This window comes from Orycteropus afer, unplaced genomic scaffold, assembly GCF_000298275.1.
Source record: "Orycteropus afer afer isolate SDZICR_OR568_19922 unplaced genomic scaffold, OryAfe1.0 scaffold00053, whole genome shotgun sequence".
Taxonomy (NCBI): Eukaryota; Metazoa; Chordata; class Mammalia; order Tubulidentata; family Orycteropodidae; genus Orycteropus; species Orycteropus afer.
Window position 1 is genome coordinate 10,524,923 of NW_006921640.1, and position 6,451 is coordinate 10,531,373.

A 6,451-nucleotide genomic window follows, 5' to 3' on the forward strand; every position below is an offset into this window, starting at 1 on the left:
CCAACCTTCCTTCCGAGGAGTGGCTGGTGGGTTTGAACCGCCAGCCTTCTGGTTAGCAGTCAAGTGCTTTAGCCACTATGCTACCAGAGCTCCTAAAACAGATATAAGGAGGTAGAATTCTGGGAAGATGGCAGAGTAAACAAATCATTGATCCAATCTTCCCCCACAAAGACATGAAAAAATACAAGGAAACAGTGCTCAACTTTGAGGGACTTGGAATCAGGTAGCAGAGGAGGGCAGGGGGAAACTGCAGACAGGCAAGAATCAAGGAATCAACAAAGAGTCACATACAGTAGGAAAATCGCTTCTCCTACCTTTCCTGCCCCTCCCTCCAACCAGGTGGTCTGTTGGCTGCTGTGAACTGGTGGGGGGGGTGTAGGATGGGGGGGGGATAAGGAAGGGCCTCACTGCTGTCAAGTCAATTCAACTTATAGCAACCCCTCCTTGGGTTTCCAAGGTGGAATCTCTATGAAAGTATATTAATTGCCCAATCTTCCTGCCAAGAAGTGGCTGGTGGGTTTGAACCACCAGCCTTCTGGTTACCAGTCAAATGCCTTAGGCACTATCCCACCAGAGCCACCTGAACTGGGGAAATGACCCCAGAAAAAGAGCCTATTTTCCTTAACCACCACACCCTCTGCCTGTATAAGGAGACAGAACCCCAAGCTTCTGCTCTAAAATCGACAAGGCAGAACTTCCCCCTTTCAGTTGGTGCTGAGGACTGTTGACCGAGGCTGTGTATTAGGAAGCAGGGATCTACATTGGAAGATACACCCATAGCCAACATACTCCAGTTGTGGGAGGGGGAGAGGAGACTGTGATAGCAACAAGGCAGACCTTCCTAAGGGTTCATTTAGAGTGTGTTGATACCCCCTCCATCAGGACACTGTTGGTTGTAAGCCTACTGTGAAATTCTACAGAAAGCCCATTAAGTGGAGACTGCTTCCGTAGTAAACTCTCTACTAGCCTCCCTGCATAATTGGTATCTCAGGCCTCCCAGGAATCAGTCCAGGTCTGTTTGTTACCCCTTGCAGTTGTGGCTGAGGAGTGCCGTCTGAGGCTGCTGTGTGCTGAAAAGCAGGCATCTTTAGAGGAGACTACATCCACAGCTTATGTACAATAAGGAGGGCCTTGATAGTAACAAGGCAGACCTCCTCAGAGGTCCATTTGGCTCATGACAGCCCCTCCTCCACTTGGATGCTGTCACCTGCAAGCCTGTTATGAATTGTTATAGAAGGGCCTTGCAATGGAATCTGCTCTCATAGTCAGCTCTTTACATGCCTCCCTCTGCACCACTGAACCAACAGAACAAACTTCTTTAAGGGTCAATTAGGGTTAGTCTACCCCCAAACTTCCAGAAGGTGCTGAGCACTGTTGACTGAGTCTGCTATATGTTAGGAAGCAAGAGTCTTGAATGGAGGCTACATTCAAAGCCAACAATCTACCAGGGGACTCTGATAGAAACAAGGCAGACTTCTAAGGGGATATGACTGGAGCATGACACCTCCTTCCCTACCTGGTAATTGTTAGTCCCCAGGCTGTTGCAAACTGCTATAGAAGGCCCCCATAGTAGAGTATACTTCCATAGTCAGGGCACTACCAGCCTCCCTGTGCATTCCATAGCTTAGGCTTCTGAAACCAACAGGGTAGACCTTCCTGAGGATAAGGTTGGGTTTGTCTGCTCCCCCTTAAAGTGAGCACTGAAGGCTGCTAACTGAGGCTGCTGTGTGCTAGGAAGCAGACATCTTGAATGGAGGCTATTCCCATAGTCAACATACTATGGAGTGGGCTCTTATAAAAAGGCAGGCCTTCTGGAGGTCTGTTTATAGTGTGACTACCTTTCCCCCAAGTAACTGTTGGCTGTTGGACTGAAATGAACTCCTACAGAAGGGTCTCTACAGTGGAATAAGGAGTTGGGTCACCTAAATGGAGACAGCTTTCCAGTCTCCAACTTGCACCCCACCACACAACTACTGGGGTTCTGGAACAAACAAGACATCTTCTGGAGGTATTTCTGGGGAGTGTTAGCCCTCCTCCTGAAATGGAGGAAAGTCTGTGCACCCCCTGAATGCCAGCTCAGATATAAGCAGTCCCCACAAAGCACGGAATGAAACAGTGGACAAAACCAGACAGCACCACCCAGTCCTAAAGGGGGCCTCAATGGATGGCCTCCGTGGCCTTTTCTGAGTAAAAATGTGATTGCAGAAGCAAGAAGGGAAGGGAATAATAACTATAGAGTGGAATGAGACACATAGTGGACAGATTGATAAGAACACAATACCTTACCTGAATGGCGGTGCCCACTGGTGAAAAGACTGACCTCAGCATGTTCTCTATTGTGTTTGGGAAAGACTGAAAGTTGAACAATGAGATCTGGATCTTCCAAATCCCAATAAAACAAGGGAGGGAGAAGGAACTATCATAGCAAGAAAGAAGAAACTGTAACCAAAGACTGAAGGCTCTGCCCACCTAAGAGTGTCTTAAAGAATGTACTGCAGGCAATAATAACAAATACTGGGAAAAACTGAGAAAGTTGCACACTCTCAAAAATTCCAATGCCCCAACAAAAAACAAAAACACTCACAAAGAACAGAGAAAAAAATGACCCATCCAAATTAACATGACAAAGGGAGTAAAAGCACATTAAGGGATGACCAAATATGAAAACAAGCAAACAAAAAACATAATACATCAACGTTGTTGGGTCTTGTTAGGTATTGCCAACTTGGTTTTGACTCCTAGCCACTCTATGAACAATAGAAAGAAACACTGCCTGGTCCTGTACTGTCCTCAGAATCATTGCCATGCTTGAGCCCATTGTCACAGCCACTGTGTCAGTCCACCTTGTTGAGGGCCTTCCCCTTTTTTGCTGACCCTCTACTTTACCTAGGATGATATCCTTCTCCAAGGACTGGTCCCTTCTGACAACATGAACAAAATAAGAGAGAGTCTGGCCACTCTCACTTCTGAGGAACATTCTGGTGGTACTTCCTCCAAGACAGATTTGTTTTCTAGCAGTCCAGGATACATTCAATGTTTTCCACCAACACTACAATTCAAATGCATCAATTCTTCTGTGGTCTCCTTTATTCATTGTCCAGCTCTCACATACATATGAGACTATTGAAAATGCCATGGCTTGGGTCTGGCTCACCTTAGTCTTCAAAGTGACATCTTTGCTCTTTGATACTTTAAAGAGGTCTTTTTGTAACAGATTTGCCCAATGGAATACATCATTTCATTTCTTGACTGCTGCTTCCATGGATGTTGATTATGGATCCAAGTAAAATGAAATCCTTGACAACTTGATTTTCTTCATTTATCATGATGTTGCTTAACAGTTCAGTTGTGAGGATTTTTGTTTTCTTTACATTGAAATGTAATCCGTCCTGAAGGATGTAGTCTTTGATTTTCATCAGTAAGTGCTTCAAGTCTTCCTCACTTTCAGCAAACAGGTTGTGTTATCTGCATATGTATATATATATATATATAAAACCAAAAAAAAACTCACTGCCATGGAGTCGGGGTCAGATCCGCCTCATAGCAACCCCTCCTTGGGTTTCTGAGGTAGTATCTCTATGGAAGTAGATTGCCCAACCATCTTCCTGAGGAGTGGCTGGTGTGTTTGAACTGCCAGCCTTCTGGTGAGCAGTCAAATGCCACCAGAGCTCCCATCATCTGCATATAGCAAGTTGTTAATCAGTCTTTCTCCAATCCTGAAGCTACATTCTTCTTCATATAGTCCAGTTTCACAGATTATTTACTCAGCATACAGATTGAAGTATAGCAAAAGGATACAACCCTGACACACACATTTCCTGTTTTAAAACCATGCAGTATCCCCTTGTTCTGTTTGAACAACTGCCTCTTGGTCATGAGCACAAGTAAGCATTCTAGAATTCTGATTCTTTGCAATGTTATCCATAATTTGCTATGATCCACACAATCAAACACTTTTGTATAGTCAATAAAACACAGGTAAACATCTTTCTGGTATTTTTTTTTTTTTTTTTTTGCTTTCAGTCAAGATCAATTTGACATCAGCAATAATATCCTTTTTTTCTGGCAATTTCTTGTCAAGGTACTATTGCAATAATTTTTGAATTATTTTCAGCAAAATTTTAGTGGCATTTATGTAATAGTAATAACATTAATAGGCCCTACCCCCACCTGGCAGGAAACGGGGCAGAGGAAAGGAGATACAGGGGGACCAGGACAGAGTGAGCAGTGACAGGGATCCAGGTAAGAGGAGGGTAGAGAGATTTTGAACAGCTAAGGGAGACAAACTTTCCTGTCAGTTTGTCACACTGTGGTGGTTTCCATGTTGCTGTGAGGCTTGAGGGTGTGCCACTGGTGTTTCAAGTGCTGGCAGGGTTGCACATGGTGCACAGCTTTCAGCACAGCTTGCAGACTGAAACAGACTAGGAAGAAGGAAGAGGCCATCCACTTCTCAAAGAATTGGCCAGGGAAAACCTTATGAATAGCAAAGAAACACTGTCATACATTACTGGACAACTTTATGAATAGCCTGGAAACATTGTCTGATACACTGCAAGAGGAAAAACCCCTTAGGTTAGAAGCCTCTCAAAATATGACTGGGAAAGAGTTGCATCATTAGAGTAGAACTAACGTTAGTGGTATGGATAAAGTAAAGTTTTTGAGACCTCCATTTGTTGACATGGCATGACTCAAATTGAGGAGAAATAGCTGCAAACATCCATTAATAATCAGAACATGGAATGTATGAAGTATGAATCTAAGGAAATTGGAAGTTGTCAAAAATGAAATGGAATGCATAAAGATTGATATCCTAGGCATTAGTGAGCTGAAATAGGCTGGTTTTGGCCATTTTGAAACAGACAACCACATGATCTACTATGTCGGGAATGAAAATTTGAAGAGGAATGGCATGGCATTCATCATCACAAAGGATGTTTCAAGATCTGTCCTGAAGTACAATGCTGTCAGTGATAGGATAATATCCATATGCCTACAAGGAAGACCCATTAATACGACTATTATTCAAACTTATGCACCAACCACCAGAGCTAAAGATGAGGAAATTGAAGATTTGTATCAATTTCTGCAGTCTGAAATTGACCAAATGTGCAGTCAAGATGTGTTAATTATCACTGGTGACTGGAACACAAAAGTGGGAAAAAAAAGAAGAATCACCGGTAGTTGAAAATTTTGGCTTGGTGACAGAAATAATGCTGGAGATCACATGATAGAATTATGCAAGAGCAACGATTTATTCATTGCAAATACCTTTTTTCAGCAGCACAAACAGCAGCTATCCCCATGGACTTTGCCAGATGGAATACACAGGAATCAGATTGACTACATCTGTGGTAAGAGGTGATGGAAAAGCTCAATATCTTTAGCCAAAACCAGGCCCAGAGCTGATTGTAGAACAGACCATCAACTGCTCATATGCAAGTTCAAGTTGAAGTTGAAGACAAAGTGAGTCCACAAGAGCCAAAATATGATCTTGAACATATCCCTCCTGAATTTACAGACCATCTAAAGAATAGATTTGATGCATTGGACACCAATGACCAAAAACTGGAAGAATTATGGGATGACATCAAGAACATCATCCAAGAAGGAAGCAAGAGGTCATTAAATAGATGAGGAAAGAAGAAAAGACCAAAATGGATTACAGAAGAGACTCTGAAAATTGCCCTTAAGCAGAGAGTAGCTAAAGCAAATGGAAGAAATGACAAAATGAAAGAGCTGGACAGAAGATTCTGAACAAAAACAGTGAGTACAGAGATGGTCAGAGCTGCGGACAGTCAGCTAATTTGACAGGACCAACAGCCTGAATATTTCCAAGAGGTGTTGGGACCTGAGAATTGACCTAAACATCAGCTATGGTCATCAAGGGCTTCAGGGACAACTGTGCTGGTGGCCTATGACTAGGAAGGGAAACAGCAAGGAGGGAGACAACCTTAGCCATTGACTTTCTGCTGTCCAGAGGGTGCAGCCATTTTGAATGTTTACAAGTGGCAACGATTTTGGATTTTAAAGTGGTAACATTCTCATTTGGATTCCAGGGACCTAAGAATAGGCTCTGTTTGCCAAGGTTGGCAGGAACATACGAGTGGCTGGAAAGGAGACAGGTGGTGAGTGTATAAATGCTGTCAACTAGCGAACAAGGAGCAGAGTACCCTGCTTGCGTAGATAAGGTACAAAAAAAAAAAAAAAAACCTAAAAAACAAAGAAAACAAAGATCATGGGTAAGTCACTTCAACATACAATCACCAATTAAATATAAATACAAAAACATCACAATGCCTCAGAGACAACAGAGCATCACAGTCCACACAAAGAAGCAAGATAAAGCAGGAGAAACAAGGGACCAGGATACAGACCCAAAACACATTCCTGAGGAAGATGTAGCATTGGAACTCCCTGATAAGGAATTCAAAAGAATTATATTTAGGTATCT